The sequence below is a fragment of the Brienomyrus brachyistius genome, unplaced genomic scaffold (genome assembly GCF_023856365.1).
Source record: "Brienomyrus brachyistius isolate T26 unplaced genomic scaffold, BBRACH_0.4 scaffold126, whole genome shotgun sequence".
NCBI classification, from domain to species: Eukaryota; Metazoa; Chordata; class Actinopteri; order Osteoglossiformes; family Mormyridae; genus Brienomyrus; species Brienomyrus brachyistius.
This window is the reverse complement of record NW_026042401.1, coordinates 358,310-377,500: the sequence shown is the minus strand read 5'-3', so window position 1 is coordinate 377,500 and position 19,191 is coordinate 358,310. Positions and strand designations below refer to the sequence as shown.

Genomic DNA, 19,191 nt, shown 5'->3' with positions numbered 1-19,191 from the left:
CAACCTCAAAGTCTTGGCTTGGAAACCCCTTTATTATCACAATGGGATAAAACACTCTTTAATCACATTTCATCAATATACCTGTATTAGAAAATCTCTATATAATCACACACATGATCACATACCTCCAACTCAAAGCCATTCATTTCAGACCACTCCCCTGGACTGATATTCTCTGCAAGCTTCCTGTTATTTTAAGATATAACATACAGAAATTACTGCTAGTACAAATAAAGTATTAATTGTTAACAACTGTTAACTGTTAATGCTGCAGCAGCATGCTCTTTATAAACAGGCTTAAAAACACAGCCTGTACACAATTAGCAAAATGTGAAAGGGTCAGTCCGTGCCAAATCAACCAATGTCCAGAAAAGTTCCATGCGCATCATTCCTGATTTTGATGAAAACTTGGTATTTTGATCCTTATAGAGAACACTGAAAATTCCCCAAGTTTTATTGAAAAATTCAGATGCAGTCCAAAGTGAACCAAAAACTGATGTTTGCAAGTCCATAGCTTTGAAGTGCTTCCCGTGAGCTTAATTTTAATGCCAGATTCTGAAAGAGCAGGGAAAAGTATACCAGGAGAGCAATTTTCAGCTCTCTAGCATGCTTAGAAGCGTACATATGGTCTCTTGAAAACCCTTACAAATTACATGCGTGATTCGTGAGTGCAAAAAAGGGGCGTGGCACCCAAATTTGAAAGGGCCATAACTTTGGACTGCATCAGAATTTTTCAATAAAACTTGGGGAATTTCCAGTGTTCTCTATAAGGATCAAATTTTAAATACCAAGTTTTCATCAAAACCAGGAATGATGCCCATGGAGCCCCTGGTTGATTTGGCATGGACTGACCCGAAAGTTCATTCATATGCTTAGTCTTGATCAACCTCTACAGAAGTTCTGTAATTTCTGTTTCATCATATTTTAACATTTACAGCATTTAGCTGACACATTTATTCAGACTGAACTGCACTGCCCAATTATAACGACAATTTAATGACATAATTTGGTAACTATATCGGATAAACCAATTCTACTGTCAGAACTCATCTTCTAGGTGTTTTAATACTATTATTTAAATATCTGATTTAACATCTGATGTATCACCTTTTAATCAAAAGGCTGTACTCCACAGTACAGGTCTGTCAAGTAAGCATGTGAATTCACTGAATAAACTGAAGACATGCTGAACACAAAATAGATCAGAACGTGATCTAAAATGTACTTAACCTGGAACACTGAACAGGTTCCTGCACACTAACATAAACAGAAAATTGACCTCAAGAGTGACACATATTGGTGGCCACCAAATCATGTCCTTTTCTTAGCACATCATGAGTCGAGAAAGAACATTTCTTTTATACCTGGCTTCATCACCTAAGAGACAGTTACTCAAGGTGTTAAGCAATGCCATTGCAATAACAGTCAGTCAATGATTCACAGTAGTTGCCCATGGCTTAAAATGCGTAAATTAAAGCTGTACCAAGATGTAACTGACACAATTACAATAAAATCTTAAAATCCTAACATCCTCAGACTTTTGGGCTTTTATTCGGTTAAGTGTATTGTATGGTATTGATGTGCTCCTACATACACAAAGCTAAAAATGCCCAGGAGTCCATAGTGGGAACACAATAATGTCCTTCCTCTCTGCATCATTCTGAAATGGAGATCAATATTTTACATGAAGTACTCTTACACTAGTTCTAAATAATAATCACCCAGGAAAATTTGTACTTACAGGAAGGGATTGAAGTGGCTCACAGTTGTAGGGAGGAAGCCAAGTCCGGGTGACAATGTACCTTGTCCCGGCATGGTAGTGTGCACCGCCGTATAATTTTGTCTGTAAGCAAAAATATACTAGTATAAATCAACTGAATGAAATTATATTTAAGCAATTTATTCCATACTGATAGCATGCATATGAAAAAGGTCTAAGTAAAATATTAAAAGCCTCTAAAATAAACTGAAAACCTGAGACAAACCACAGAGATCAACAAACGATGTTTATTAAAAACAATGCTTATTACTATCTACTTGTCATGTTGGTGAAATTATTAAAAGAATTTGTTATAAAGATTATCGAAAATATGTAGTAAAAATCAACAAACTCACTGCGCATGAAATCGGATGCAACATACCTTGAAAAAGCAAAGCCGCTTTTAAACGGGGATCCATGTTTACAATTTGGTTTATAAAACAATGTTCCTTTTAATGTAATGGCAACTGTAATATCAGAAAACACAATACAAAGTGTAAGGATTACTGCGCCTACGGCTTCTAACTAAATACACGTAACTGTCAGATGGTTAATAAGACTTTGCAGCAAAACGAGCAAAAATACATTTTTTTTTTAAAGTAAACATTAAACGTTTTCATGGAAAGCCAGCTCTATATGACAAGTGCTAAAACAGCTCGTCAAGCAACATAACGTTAGACTCAAATATTGTGTGCACACGATATTATTTTTATATGTTTGTCGCGTCGCTTAACTTACTTCAGGTTCGAAGACTTAGTCCAGACTCTCTCTTGGTACAAACACAGTGTAGATGGCGTTTTTCCTGTGGAGCTCCATTTTACGGCGTAAAGATTAGCCCCACTTTACGTTCTTAAAGATCACGTGTTTCCTGTGGAGCTGACATATTTCCTGTGGAGTTCCACTCTACAGTCTTCTGCAGCTGGACCCTCTTGAAAACATCCGAGAATTTCCCCACTCAAAGTAAGTGTAAACAAAATGGCTGGAAAACGGCATCTGCGCCGAGGGTTCCCGAGTGGTTCCGAATCGACAATCGTCGATGTGGAATGCACGGGAAATTCAAATTTCGTCATTCTTGGGCGTTTTCCATGCGATTTTTACGAAATAAAAATTTAAAAAAAATTCGGGTCGGAGGCATTTCGGCGGGTCGGGAGGGGACGAGAACCAATTTTTTTTTTTAAGTGGCCTAAAGGAAGGGGGAGAACTCAGTACTAACCGGAGCGTGCATCGCCTGGCACTTATCGGGACTCAGTGTTGGTCTCCTGCCTGGACTGAAAGGGGCTCCCCAGTCTGTGTGTGAAGGTGGGTGATGATGGCACGTCCGATTGTGAATAGCTTTGCAGCTGCTGATGCATTTTAATCATTAGAGGGACTTGTGAAGAAGGAGGTGCCGCCTATTAATGTTGCTTGCTTATGGCGTTATGAGCCCTGAGTGTGCATCGGTCAGAATGCATCAGTCCGTCGTTCCACCAGCCTTTATTAACAAGAGCAACTTGCTTTCGTGGGGATATACGTGTGGTTCTGCAACAACCAAATTGAACTCCCGGTAAACATCACACACCGCCAAATAACAGCAATTATCTCGTTCCGGAATGATAAATTAACAGCCTTTTATATTTAAACAATATTTAAATGAGTTAGCACAATAGCTCTGCAGCCGACTTAGCATGGGCTGACTGCACTAAGAACGCAATGTTATGCCATCCTTCATAAATAAGGTATTTAAACATACTTAAAATGCAGAACTTAAATCATAAACATAATAAAGGATTACAGTTAAGGGAGCAAACGTTAACCAAATACAAACGTACGGCTCTTGGACTGAACAAGTATGGAAGATTATAAGCACAAAAATTCAAATGGCAATTCATTTTGCAATTGTCAATTCAATATTCAATCAGAGCATGCATTTCTCATTTCAATATTTAATCTGTGCATGTAATTTGAAAATATATTTTGCAATCGGCAATTCAATGTGCAAAGTGCTTATGCAATCCTTAATTAATTTCATAATGTTTTGAATAAAAAATAGAATGACAATTCACTGAATTGCATTTCGTTTTGCCATGGGCTTTTTGCCTCTTTACTCAAATGGAAATTCATTTGGCAATTGTCAATTCAATATTCAATCAGAGCACGCATTTGTCATTTCAATATTTAATCTGTGCATGTAATTTGAAAATACATTCTGCAATCGGCATTTCAATGTGCAAAGTGCTTATGAAATCCTTAATTCATTTAAAAATATTTTGAATAACAAATAGAATAACAAATCACTGAATTGCATTTCGTATTACCATGGGCTTGTTGCCTCTTTATTCAAATGGCAATGGCGTCCCCGGGAATTGCATTGCATGTTCGGGAGAAAACTCAATTTGCAATTCCCAACTGTCAGACCGCTCATCAAGGTGGACCTTCATTAACGACGTCACTTCCTTGTGCCCTCAATGGCCACCACAGGTATCTCGATGGCATGTCTCCCCAATCTGCGTGTAACCAACTGCGTGACTTGATGTAACGCCTGAGCTACATTAGTTTGCACCCTTCTCGTATCAAGTCCAGTTAAGATTGTAAGTTCCTCTACCCTCTGTGACAACACAAACGACCTATCAAACGCATCTACTGCTGATACCCGATTAATTTCCATGTCATCTGCTAAGGCAGAAATATTTACTGCAAGCTCTTCTGCTGCCATTACTCATTCTAACTAAACGAACAAATCCGTTGAATGCTAACGAGGCCCTAAACAAGGAAGTGACGTCGTTAATGAAGGTCCACCTTTACTGCTAGTACAAATAAAGTATTAATTGTTAACAACTGTTAACTGTTAATGCTGCAGCAGCATGCTCTTTATAAACAGGCTTAAAAACACAGCCTGTACACAATTAGCAAAATGTGAAAGGGTCAGTCCGTGCCAAATCAACCAATGTCCAGAAAAGTTCCATGCGCATCATTCCTGATTTTGATGAAAACTTGGTATTTTGATCCTTATAGAGAACACTGAAAATTCCCCAAGTTTTATTGAAAAATTCAGATGCAGTCCAAAGTGAACCAAAAACTGATGTTTGCAAGTCCATAGCTTTGAAGTGCTTCCCGTGAGCTTAATTTTAATGCCAGATTCTGAAAGAGCAGGGAAAAGTATACCAGGAGAGCAATTTTCAGCTCTCTAGCATGCTTAGAAGCGTACATATGGTCTCTTGAAAACCCTTACAAATTACATGCGTGATTCGTGAGTGCAAAAAAGGGGCGTGGCACCCAAATTTGAAAGGGCCATAACTTTGGACTGCATCAGAATTTTTCAATAAAACTTGGGGAATTTCCAGTGTTCTCTATAAGGATCAAATTTTAAATACCAAGTTTTCATCAAAACCAGGAATGATGCCCATGGAGCCCCTGGTTGATTTGGCATGGACTGACCCGAAAGTTCATTCATATGCTTAGTCTTGATCAACCTCTACAGAAGTTCTGTAATTTCTGTTTCATCATATTTTAACATTTACAGCATTTAGCTGACACATTTATTCAGACTGAACTGCACTGCCCAATTATAACGACAATTTAATGACATAATTTGGTAACTATATCGGATAAACCAATTCTACTGTCAGAACTCATCTTCTAGGTGTTTTAATACTATTATTTAAATATCTGATTTAACATCTGATGTATCACCTTTTAATCAAAAGGCTGTACTCCACAGTACAGGTCTGTCAAGTAAGCATGTGAATTCACTGAATAAACTGAAGACATGCTGAACACAAAATAGATCAGAACGTGATCTAAAATGTACTTAACCTGGAACACTGAACAGGTTCCTGCACACTAACATAAACAGAAAATTGACCTCAAGAGTGACACATATTGGTGGCCACCAAATCATGTCCTTTTCTTAGCACATCATGAGTCGAGAAAGAACATTTCTTTTATACCTGGCTTCATCACCTAAGAGACAGTTACTCAAGGTGTTAAGCAATGCCATTGCAATAACAGTCAGTCAATGATTCACAGTAGTTGCCCATGGCTTAAAATGCGTAAATTAAAGCTGTACCAAGATGTAACTGACACAATTACAATAAAATCTTAAAATCCTAACATCCTCAGACTTTTGGGCTTTTATTCGGTTAAGTGTATTGTATGGTATTGATGTGCTCCTACATACACAAAGCTAAAAATGCCCAGGAGTCCATAGTGGGAACACAATAATGTCCTTCCTCTCTGCATCATTCTGAAATGGAGATCAATATTTTACATGAAGTACTCTTACACTAGTTCTAAATAATAATCACCCAGGAAAATTTGTACTTACAGGAAGGGATTGAAGTGGCTCACAGTTGTAGGGAGGAAGCCAAGTCCGGGTGACAATGTACCTTGTCCCGGCATGGTAGTGTGCACCGCCGTATAATTTTGTCTGTAAGCAAAAATATACTAGTATAAATCAACTGAATGAAATTATATTTAAGCAATTTATTCCATACTGATAGCATGCATATGAAAAAGGTCTAAGTAAAATATTAAAAGCCTCTAAAATAAACTGAAAACCTGAGACAAACCACAGAGATCAACAAACGATGTTTATTAAAAACAATGCTTATTACTATCTACTTGTCATGTTGGTGAAATTATTAAAAGAATTTGTTATAAAGATTATCGAAAATATGTAGTAAAAATCAACAAACTCACTGCGCATGAAATCGGATGCAACATACCTTGAAAAAGCAAAGCCGCTTTTAAACGGGGATCCATGTTTACAATTTGGTTTATAAAACAATGTTCCTTTTAATGTAATGGCAACTGTAATATCAGAAAACACAATACAAAGTGTAAGGATTACTGCGCCTACGGCTTCTAACTAAATACACGTAACTGTCAGATGGTTAATAAGACTTTGCAGCAAAACGAGCAAAAATACATTTTTTTTTTAAAGTAAACATTAAACGTTTTCATGGAAAGCCAGCTCTATATGACAAGTGCTAAAACAGCTCGTCAAGCAACATAACGTTAGACTCAAATATTGTGTGCACACGATATTATTTTTATATGTTTGTCGCGTCGCTTAACTTACTTCAGGTTCGAAGACTTAGTCCAGACTCTCTCTTGGTACAAACACAGTGTAGATGGCGTTTTTCCTGTGGAGCTCCATTTTACGGCGTAAAGATTAGCCCCACTTTACGTTCTTAAAGATCACGTGTTTCCTGTGGAGCTGACATATTTCCTGTGGAGTTCCACTCTACAGTCTTCTGCAGCTGGACCCTCTTGAAAACATCCGAGAATTTCCCCACTCAAAGTAAGTGTAAACAAAATGGCTGGAAAACGGCATCTGCGCCGAGGGTTCCCGAGTGGTTCCGAATCGACAATCGTCGATGTGGAATGCACGGGAAATTCAAATTTCGTCATTCTTGGGCGTTTTCCATGCGATTTTTACGAAATAAAAATTTAAAAAAAATTCGGGTCGGAGGCATTTCGGCGGGTCGGGAGGGGACGAGAACCAATTTTTTTTTTTAAGTGGCCTAAAGGAAGGGGGAGAACTCAGTACTAACCGGAGCGTGCATCGCCTGGCACTTATCGGGACTCAGTGTTGGTCTCCTGCCTGGACTGAAAGGGGCTCCCCAGTCTGTGTGTGAAGGTGGGTGATGATGGCACGTCCGATTGTGAATAGCTTTGCAGCTGCTGATGCATTTTAATCATTAGAGGGACTTGTGAAGAAGGAGGTGCCGCCTATTAATGTTGCTTGCTTATGGCGTTATGAGCCCTGAGTGTGCATCGGTCAGAATGCATCAGTCCGTCGTTCCACCAGCCTTTATTAACAAGAGCAACTTGCTTTCGTGGGGATATACGTGTGGTTCTGCAACAACCAAATTGAACTCCCGGTAAACATCACACACCGCCAAATAACAGCAATTATCTCGTTCCGGAATGATAAATTAACAGCCTTTTATATTTAAACAATATTTAAATGAGTTAGCACAATAGCTCTGCAGCCGACTTAGCATGGGCTGACTGCACTAAGAACGCAATGTTATGCCATCCTTCATAAATAAGGTATTTAAACATACTTAAAATGCAGAACTTAAATCATAAACATAATAAAGGATTACAGTTAAGGGAGCAAACGTTAACCAAATACAAACGTACGGCTCTTGGACTGAACAAGTATGGAAGATTATAAGCACAAAAATTCAAATGGCAATTCATTTTGCAATTGTCAATTCAATATTCAATCAGAGCATGCATTTCTCATTTCAATATTTAATCTGTGCATGTAATTTGAAAATATATTTTGCAATCGGCAATTCAATGTGCAAAGTGCTTATGCAATCCTTAATTAATTTCATAATGTTTTGAATAAAAAATAGAATGACAATTCACTGAATTGCATTTCGTTTTGCCATGGGCTTTTTGCCTCTTTACTCAAATGGAAATTCATTTGGCAATTGTCAATTCAATATTCAATCAGAGCACGCATTTGTCATTTCAATATTTAATCTGTGCATGTAATTTGAAAATACATTCTGCAATCGGCATTTCAATGTGCAAAGTGCTTATGAAATCCTTAATTCATTTAAAAATATTTTGAATAACAAATAGAATAACAAATCACTGAATTGCATTTCGTATTACCATGGGCTTGTTGCCTCTTTATTCAAATGGCAATGGCGTCCCCGGGAATTGCATTGCATGTTCGGGAGAAAACTCAATTTGCAATTCCCAACTGTCAGACCGCTCATCAAGGTGGACCTTCATTAACGACGTCACTTCCTTGTGCCCTCAATGGCCACCACAGGTATCTCGATGGCATGTCTCCCCAATCTGCGTGTAACCAACTGCGTGACTTGATGTAACGCCTGAGCTACATTAGTTTGCACCCTTCTCGTATCAAGTCCAGTTAAGATTGTAAGTTCCTCTACCCTCTGTGACAACACAAACGACCTATCAAACGCATCTACTGCTGATACCCGATTAATTTCCATGTCATCTGCTAAGGCAGAAATATTTACTGCAAGCTCTTCTGCTGCCATTACTCATTCTAACTAAACGAACAAATCCGTTGAATGCTAACGAGGCCCTAAACAAGGAAGTGACGTCGTTAATGAAGGTCCACCTTTACTGCTAGTACAAATAAAGTATTAATTGTTAACAACTGTTAACTGTTAATGCTGCAGCAGCATGCTCTTTATAAACAGGCTTAAAAACACAGCCTGTACACAATTAGCAAAATGTGAAAGGGTCAGTCCGTGCCAAATCAACCAATGTCCAGAAAAGTTCCATGCGCATCATTCCTGATTTTGATGAAAACTTGGTATTTTGATCCTTATAGAGAACACTGAAAATTCCCCAAGTTTTATTGAAAAATTCAGATGCAGTCCAAAGTGAACCAAAAACTGATGTTTGCAAGTCCATAGCTTTGAAGTGCTTCCCGTGAGCTTAATTTTAATGCCAGATTCTGAAAGAGCAGGGAAAAGTATACCAGGAGAGCAATTTTCAGCTCTCTAGCATGCTTAGAAGCGTACATATGGTCTCTTGAAAACCCTTACAAATTACATGCGTGATTCGTGAGTGCAAAAAAGGGGCGTGGCACCCAAATTTGAAAGGGCCATAACTTTGGACTGCATCAGAATTTTTCAATAAAACTTGGGGAATTTCCAGTGTTCTCTATAAGGATCAAATTTTAAATACCAAGTTTTCATCAAAACCAGGAATGATGCCCATGGAGCCCCTGGTTGATTTGGCATGGACTGACCCGAAAGTTCATTCATATGCTTAGTCTTGATCAACCTCTACAGAAGTTCTGTAATTTCTGTTTCATCATATTTTAACATTTACAGCATTTAGCTGACACATTTATTCAGACTGAACTGCACTGCCCAATTATAACGACAATTTAATGACATAATTTGGTAACTACATCGGATAAACCAATTCTACTGTCAGAACTCATCTTCTAGGTGTTTTAATACTATTATTTAAATATCTGATTTAACATCTGATGTATCACCTTTTAATCAAAAGGCTGTACTCCACAGTACAGGTCTGTCAAGTAAGCATGTGAATTCACTGAATAAACTGAAGACATGCTGAACACAAAATAGATCAGAACGTGATCTAAAATGTACTTAACCTGGAACACTGAACAGGTTCCTGCACACTAACAAACAGAAAATTGACCTCAAGAGTGACACATATTGGTGGCCACCAAATCATGTCCTTTTCTTAGCACATCATGAGTCGAGAAAGAACATTTCTTTTATACCTGGCTTCATCACCTAAGAGACAGTTACTCAAGGTGTTAAGCAATGCCATTGCAATAACAGTCAGTCAATGATTCACAGTAGTTGCCCATGGCTTAAAATGCGTAAATTAAAGCTGTACCAAGATGTAACTGACACAATTACAATAAAATCTTAAAATCCTAACATCCTCAGACTTTTGGGCTTTTATTCGGTTAAGTGTATTGTATGGTATTGATGTGCTCCTACATACACAAAGCTAAAAATGCCCAGGAGTCCATAGTGGGAACACAATAATGTCCTTCCTCTCTGCATCATTCTGAAATGGAGATCAATATTTTACATGAAGTACTCTTACACTAGTTCTAAATAATAATCACCCAGGAAAATTTGTACTTACAGGAAGGGATTGAAGTGGCTCACAGTTGTAGGGAGGAAGCCAAGTCCGGGTGACAATGTACCTTGTCCCGGCATGGTAGTGTGCACCGCCGTATAATTTTGTCTGTAAGCAAAAATATACTAGTATAAATCAACTGAATGAAATTATATTTAAGCAATTTATTCCATACTGATAGCATGCATATGAAAAAGGTCTAAGTAAAATATTAAAAGCCTCTAAAATAAACTGAAAACCTGAGACAAACCACAGAGATCAACAAACGATGTTTATTAAAAACAATGCTTATTACTATCTACTTGTCATGTTGGTGAAATTATTAAAAGAATTTGTTATAAAGATTATCGAAAATATGTAGTAAAAATCAACAAACTCACTGCGCATGAAATCGGATGCAACATACAGTTGTGCTCAAAAGTTTACATACCCTGGCAGAATTTGTGATGTTTTGGCCATTTTTCAGAGAATATGAATGATAACACAATAACCTCTCTGTCACTCGTGGTTAGTGGTTGGGTGAAGCCATTTATTATCAAACAATTGTGTTTGCCTTTTTTACATCATAATGACAACAGAAAATATCCAAATGACCCCGATCAAAAGTTTACATACCCTCGAAATTCTGGCATGATAACATAGACACAGGTTGACACACTCAGGTGTAAATGACTACTAAAGGTTACCATCCTCACCTGTGATCTGTTTGCTTGTAATTAGTGGGTGTGTATAAAAAGTCAATGAGTTTCTAGGCTCCTGACATGAGTCATTCAGTGTTGCACTGATTTTTGTTGGATTCTGAGCCATGGGGAAAGCAAAAGAATTATCAAAGGATCTGCGGGAGAAGGTTGTTGAACTTCATAAAACAGGAAAAAGATATAAAAAGATTTCCAAGCAATTAAGAATGCCAGTCAGCAGTGTTCAGACCCTAATTAAGAAGTGGAAAATGAGGGATTCTGTTGAAACCAAACCACGATCAGGTAGACTAACAAAACTTTCAGCCACAACTGCCAGGAAAATTGTTCGGGATGCAAAGAAAAACCCACAAATAACTTCAGCTGACATACAGGAGTCTCTGAAAAAAAGTGGTGTGGATGTATGAAGATGCACAATAAGGAGGCACTTGAAGAAAAATGGGCTGCATGGTTGAGTGGCCAGAAGAAAGCCATTACTGCGCAAATGCCACAAAATAGCTCGCTTACAATATGCCAAACAGCACCGAGACAAGCCTCAAAACTTCTGGAACAAAGTTATTTGGAGTGATGAGACTAAAATTAAACGTTACATTTGGAGAGGACTCAACAATGCCCATGATGAAAAGTACACCATCCCTACTGTGAAACACGGAGGTGGATCGCTGATGTTTTGGGGGTGTGTGAGCTACACAGGCACAGGGAACTTGGCCAGAATTGATGGCAAGATGAATGCAGCACATTATCAGAAAATACTGGAGGAACATTTGCACTCATCAGCTCGGAAGCTGCGCATGGGACGCTCTTGGACATTCCAACATGACAACGATCCAAAGCACAAGGCCAAGTCAACTTGTCAATGGCTACAGCAGAAAAAAGTGAAGGTTCTGGAATGGCCATCTCAGTCTCCTGACCTCAATATCATTGAGCCACTTTGGGGAGATCTCAAACGTGCAGTTCACGCAAGACAGCCCAAGAATGTACAGGAACTGGAGACATTTTGCCAAGAAGAATGGGCAGCTTTACCATCTGAGAAGATAAAGTGTCTCATCCACAACTATCACAAAAGACTTCAAGCTGTCATTGATGCTAAAGGAGGCAATACAAGGTATTAAGAACTAGGGTATGTAAACTTTTGATCGGGGTCATTTGGATATTTTCTGTTGTCATTATGATGTAAAAAAGGCAAACACAATTGTTTGATAATAAATGGCTTCACCCAACCACTAACCACGAGTGACAGAGAGGTTATTGTGTTATCATTCATATTCTCTGAAAAATGGCCAAAACATCACAAATTCTGCCAGGGTATGTAAACTTTTGAGCACAACTGTACCTTGAAAAAGCAAAGCCGCTTTTAAACGGGGATCCATGTTTACAATTTGGTTTATAAAACAATGTTCCTTTTAATGTAATGGCAACTGTAATATCAGAAAACACAATACAAAGTGTAAGGATTACTGCGCCTACGGCTTCTAACTAAATACACGTAACTGTCAGATGGTTAATAAGACTTTGCAGCAAAACGAGCAAAAATACATTTTTTTTTTAAAGTAAACATTAAACGTTTTCATGGAAAGCCAGCTCTATATGACAAGTGCTAAAACAGCTCGTCAAGCAACATAACGTTAGACTCAAATATTGTGTGCACACGATATTATTTTTATATGTTTGTCGCGTCGCTTAACTTACTTCAGGTTCGAAGACTTAGTCCAGACTCTCTCTTGGTACAAACACAGTGTAGATGGCGTGTTTCCTGTGGAGCTCCATTTTACGGCGTAAAGATTAGCCCCACTTTACGTTCTTAAAGATCACGTGTTTCCTGTGGAGCTGACATATTTCCTGTGGAGTTCCACTCTACAGTCTTCTGCAGCTGGACCCTCTTGAAAACATCCGAGAATTTCCCCACTCAAAGTAAGTGTAAACAAAATGGCTGGAAAACGGCATCTGCGCCGAGGGTTCCCGAGTGGTTCCGAATCGACAATCGTCGATGTGGAATGCACGGGAAATTCAAATTTCGTCATTCTTGGGCGTTTTCCATGCGATTTTTACGAAATAAAAATTTTAAAAAAATTCGGGTCGGAGGCATTTCGGCGGGTCGGGAGGGGACGAGAACCAATTTTTTTTTTTAAGTGGCCTAAAGGAAGGGGGAGAACTCAGTACTAACCGGAGCGTGCATCGCCTGGCACTTATCGGGACTCAGTGTTGGTCTCCTGCCTGGACTGAAAGGGGCTCCCCAGTCTGTGTGTGAAGGTGGGTGATGATGGCACGTCCGATTGTGAATAGCTTTGCAGCTGCTGATGCATTTTAATCATTAGAGGGACTTGTGAAGAAGGAGGTGCCGCCTATTAATGTTGCTTGCTTATGGCGTTATGAGCCCTGAGTGTGCATCGGTCAGAATGCATCAGTCCGTCGTTCCACCAGCCTTTATTAACAAGAGCAACTTGCTTTCGTGGGGATATACGTGTGGTTCTGCAACAACCAAATTGAACTCCCGGTAAACATCACACACCGCCAAATAACAGCAATTATCTCGTTCCGGAATGATAAATTAACAGCCTTTTATATTTAAACAATATTTAAATGAGTTAGCACAATAGCTCTGCAGCCGACTTAGCATGGGCTGACTGCACTAAGAACGCAATGTTATGCCATCCTTCATAAATAAGGTATTTAAACATACTTAAAATGCAGAACTTAAATCATAAACATAATAAAGGATTACAGTTAAGGGAGCAAACGTTAACCAAATACAAACGTACGGCTCTTGGACTGAACAAGTATGGAAGATTATAAGCACAAAAATTCAAATGGCAATTCATTTTGCAATTGTCAATTCAATATTCAATCAGAGCATGCATTTCTCATTTCAATATTTAATCTGTGCATGTAATTTGAAAATATATTTTGCAATCGGCAATTCAATGTGCAAAGTGCTTATGCAATCCTTAATTAATTTCATAATGTTTTGAATAAAAAATAGAATGACAATTCACTGAATTGCATTTCGTTTTGCCATGGGCTTTTTGCCTCTTTACTCAAATGGAAATTCATTTGGCAATTGTCAATTCAATATTCAATCAGAGCACGCATTTGTCATTTCAATATTTAATCTGTGCATGTAATTTGAAAATACATTCTGCAATCGGCATTTCAATGTGCAAAGTGCTTATGAAATCCTTAATTCATTTAAAAATATTTTGAATAACAAATAGAATAACAAATCACTGAATTGCATTTCGTATTACCATGGGCTTGTTGCCTCTTTATTCAAATGGCAATGGCGTCCCCGGGAATTGCATTGCATGTTCGGGAGAAAACTCAATTTGCAATTCCCAACTGTCAGACCGCTCATCAAGGTGGACCTTCATTAACGACGTCACTTCCTTGTGCCCTCAATGGCCACCACAGGTATCTCGATGGCATGTCTCCCCAATCTGCGTGTAACCAACTGCGTGACTTGATGTAACGCCTGAGCTACATTAGTTTGCACCCTTCTCGTATCAAGTCCAGTTAAGATTGTAAGTTCCTCTACCCTCTGTGACAACACAAACGACCTATCAAACGCATCTACTGCTGATACCCGATTAATTTCCATGTCATCTGCTAAGGCAGAAATATTTACTGCAAGCTCTTCTGCTGCCATTACTCATTCTAACTAAACGAACAAATCCGTTGAATGCTAACGAGGCCCTAAACAAGGAAGTGACGTCGTTAATGAAGGTCCACCTTTACTGCTAGTACAAATAAAGTATTAATTGTTAACAACTGTTAACTCAATGCTGCAGCAGCATGCTCTTTATAAACAGGCTTAAAAACACAGCCTGTACACAATTAGCAAAATGTGAAAGGGTCAGTCCGTGCCAAATCAACCAATGTCCAGAAAAGTTCCATGCGCATCATTCCTGATTTTGATGAAAACTTGGTATTTTGATCCTTATAGAGAACACTGAAAATTCCCCAAGTTTTATTGAAAAATTCAGATGCAGTCCAAAGTGAACCAAAAACTGATGTTTGCAAGTCCATAGCTTTGAAGTGCTTCCCGTGAGCTTAATTTTAATGCCAGATTCTGAAAGAGCAGGGAAAAGTATACCAGGAGAGCAATTTTCAGCTCTCTAGCATGCTTAGAAGCGAACATATGGTCTCTTGAAAACCCTTACAAATTACATGCGTGATTCGTGAGTGCAAAAAAGGGGCGTGGCACCCAAATTTGAAAGGGCCATAACTTTGGACTGCATCAGAATTTTTCAATAAAACTTGGGGAATTTCCAGTGTTCTCTATAAGGATCAAATTTTAAATACCAAGTTTTCATCAAAACCAGGAATGATGCCCATGGAGCCCCTGGTTGATTTGGCATGGACTGACCCGAAAGTACATTCATATGCTTAGTCTTGATCAACCTCTACAGAAGTTCTGTAATTTCTGTTTCATCATATTTTAACATTTACAGCATTTAGCTGACACATTTATTCAGACTGAACTGCACTGCCCAATTATAACGACAATTTAATGACATAATTTGGTAACTATATCGGATAAACCAATTCTACTGTCAGAACTCATCTTCTAGGTGTTTTAATACTATTATTTAAATATCTGATTTAACATCTGATGTATCACCTTTTAATCAAAAGGCTGTACTCCACAGTACAGGTCTGTCAAGTAAGCATGTGAATTCACTGAATAAACTGAAGACATGCTGAACACAAAATAGATCAGAACGTGATCTAAAATGTACTTAACCTGGAACACTGAACAGGTTCCTGCACACTAACATAAACAGAAAATTGACCTCAAGAGTGACACATATTGGTGGCCACCAAATCATGTCCTTTTCTTAGCACATCATGAGTCGAGAAAGAACATTTCTTTTATACCTGGCTTCATCACCTAAGAGACAGTTACTCAAGGTGTTAAGCAATGCCATTGCAATAACAGTCAGTCAATGATTCACAGTAGTTGCCCATGGCTTAAAATGCGTAAATTAAAGCTGTACCAAGATGTAACTGACACAATTACAATAAAATCTTAAAATCCTAACATCCTCAGACTTTTGGGCTTTTATTCGGTTAAGTGTATTGTATGGTATTGATGTGCTCCTACATACACAAAGCTAAAAATGCCCAGGAGTCCATAGTGGGAACACAATAATGTCCTTCCTCTCTGCATCATTCTGAAATGGAGATCAATATTTTACATGAAGTACTCTTACACTAGTTCTAAATAATAATCACCCAGGAAAATTTGTACTTACAGGAAGGGATTGAAGTGGCTCACAGTTGTAGGGAGGAAGCCAAGTCCGGGTGACAATGTACCTTGTCCCGGCATGGTAGTGTGCACCGCCGTATAATTTTGTCTGTAAGCAAAAATATACTAGTATAAATCAACTGAATGAAATTATATTTAAGCAATTTATTCCATACTGATAGCATGCATATGAAAAAGGTCTAAGTAAAATATTAAAAGCCTCTAAAATAAACTGAAAACCTGAGACAAACCACAGAGATCAACAAACGATGTTTATTAAAAACAATGCTTATTACTATCTACTTGTCATGTTGGTGAAATTATTAAAAGAATTTGTTATAAAGATTATCGAAAATATGTAGTAAAAATCAACAAACTCACTGCGCATGAAATCGGATGCAACATACCTTGAAAAAGCAAAGCCGCTTTTAAACGGGGATCCATGTTTACAATTTGGTTTATAAAACAATGTTCCTTTTAATGTAATGGCAACTGTAATATCAGAAAACACAATACAAAGTGTAAGGATTACTGCGCCTACGGCTTCTAACTAAATACACGTAACTGTCAGATGGTTAATAAGACTTTGCAGCAAAACGAGCAAAAATACATTTTTTTTTTAAAGTAAACATTAAACGTTTTCATGGAAAGCCAGCTCTATATGACAAGTGCTAAAACAGCTCGTCAAGCAACATAACGTTAGACTCAAATATTGTGTGCACACGATATTATTTTTATATGTTTGTCGCGTCGCTTAACTTACTTCAGGTTCGAAGACTTAGTCCAGACTCTCTCTTGGTACAAACACAGTGTAGATGGCGTGTTTCCTGTGGAGCTCCATTTTACGGCGTAAAGATTAGCCCCACTTTACGTTCTTAAAGATCACGTGTTTCCTGTGGAGCTGACATATTTCCTGTGGAGTTCCACTCTACAGTCTTCTGCAGCTGGACCCTCTTGAAAACATCCGAGAATTTCCCCACTCAAAGTAAGTGTAAACAAAATGGCTGGAAAACGGCATCTGCGCCGAGGGTTCCCGAGTGGTTCCGAATCGACAATCGTCGATGTGGAATGCACGGGAAATTCAAATTTCGTCATTCTTGGGCGTTTTCCATGCGATTTTTACGAAATAAAAATTTTAAAAAAATTCGGGTCGGAGGCATTTCGGCGGGTCGGGAGGGGACGAGAACCAATTTTTTTTTTTAAGTGGCCTAAAGGAAGGGGGAGAACTCAGTACTAACCGGAGCGTGCATCGCCTGGCACTTATCGGGACTCAGTGTTGGTCTCCTGCCTGGACTGAAAGGGGCTCCCCAGTCTGTGTGTGAAGGTGGGTGATGATGGCACGTCCGATTGTGAATAGCTTTGCAGCTGCTGATGCATTTTAATCATTAGAGGGACTTGTGAAGAAGGAGGTGCCGCCTATTAATGTTGCTTGCTTATGGCGTTATGAGCCCTGAGTGTGCATCGGTCAGAATGCATCAGTCCGTCGTTCCACCAGCCTTTATTAACAAGAGCAACTTGCTTTCGTGGGGATATACGTGTGGTTCTGCAACAACCAAATTGAACTCCCGGTAAACATCACACACCGCCAAATAACAGCAATTATCTCGTTCCGGAATGATAAATTAACAGCCTTTTATATTTAAACAATATTTAAATGTTAGCACAATAGCTCTGCAGCCGACTTAGCATGGGCTGACTGCACTAAGAACGCAATGTTATGCCATCCTTCATAAATAAGGTATTTAAACATACTTAAAATGCAGAACTTAAATCATAAACATAATAAAGGATTACAGTTAAGGGAGCAAACGTTAACCAAATACAAACGTACGGCTCTTGGACTGAACAAGTATGGAAGATTATAAGCACAAAAATTCAAATGGCAATTCATTTTGCAATTGTCAATTCAATATTCAATCAGAGCATGCATTTCTCATTTCAATATTTAATCTGTGCATGTAATTTGAAAATATATTTTGCAATCGGCAATTCAATGTGCAAAGTGCTTATGCAATCCTTAATTAATTTCATAATGTTTTGAATAAAAAATAGAATGACAATTCACTGAATTGCATTTCGTTTTGCCATGGGCTTTTTGCCTCTTTACTCAAATGGAAATTCATTTGGCAATTGTCAATTCAATATTCAATCAGAGCACGCATTTGTCATTTCAATATTTAATCTGTGCATGTAATTTGAAAATACATTCTGCAATCGGCATTTCAATGTGCAAAGTGCTTATGAAATCCTTAATTCATTTAAAAATATTTTGAATAACAAATAGAATAACAAATCACTGAATTGCATTTCGTATTACCATGGGCTTGTTGCCTCTTTATTCAAATGGCAATGGCGTCCCCGGGAATTGCATTGCATGTTCGGGAGAAAACTCAATTTGCAATTCCCAACTGTCAGACCGCTCATCAAGGTGGACCTTCATTAACGACGTCACTTCCTTGTGCCCTCAATGGCCACCACAGGTATCTCGATGGCATGTCTCCCCAATCTGCGTGTAACCAACTGCGTGACTTGATGTAACGCCTGAGCTACATTAGTTTGCACCCTTCTCGTATCAAGTCCAGTTAAGATTGTAAGTTCCTCTACCCTCTGTGACAACACAAACGACCTATCAAACGCATCTACTGCTGATACCCGATTAATTTCCATGTCATCTGCTAAGGCAGAAATATTTACTGCAAGCTCTTCTGCTGCCATTACTCATTCTAACTAAACGAACAAATCCGTTGAATGCTAACGAGGCCCTAAACAAGGAAGTGACGTCGTTAATGAAGGTCCACCTTTACTGCTAGTACAAATAAAGTATTAATTGTTAACAACTGTTAACTGTTAATGCTGCAGCAGCATGCTCTTTATAA

General features: G+C 38.4%; 2 long non-coding RNA genes across 2 annotated transcripts; both read right to left on the bottom strand.

Annotated features, from left to right (window-relative positions):
- Positions 1-1,746: 1,746 nt before the first annotated feature.
- Positions 1,747-2,714, bottom strand: LOC125727893 (uncharacterized). Its single transcript, XR_007388881.1, has 3 exons — positions 2,498-2,714; positions 2,142-2,226; positions 1,747-1,843 (listed from the first exon to the last, which is right to left on the bottom strand). It is a non-coding gene; the product is annotated as an uncharacterized LOC125727893 (long non-coding RNA).
- A 3,353-nt stretch (positions 2,715-6,067) lies between these two features.
- Positions 6,068-7,038, bottom strand: LOC125727891 (uncharacterized). Its single transcript, XR_007388880.1, has 3 exons — positions 6,819-7,038; positions 6,463-6,547; positions 6,068-6,164 (listed from the first exon to the last, which is right to left on the bottom strand). It is a non-coding gene; the product is annotated as an uncharacterized LOC125727891 (long non-coding RNA).
- Between the last annotated feature and the right edge of the window lie 12,153 nt (positions 7,039-19,191).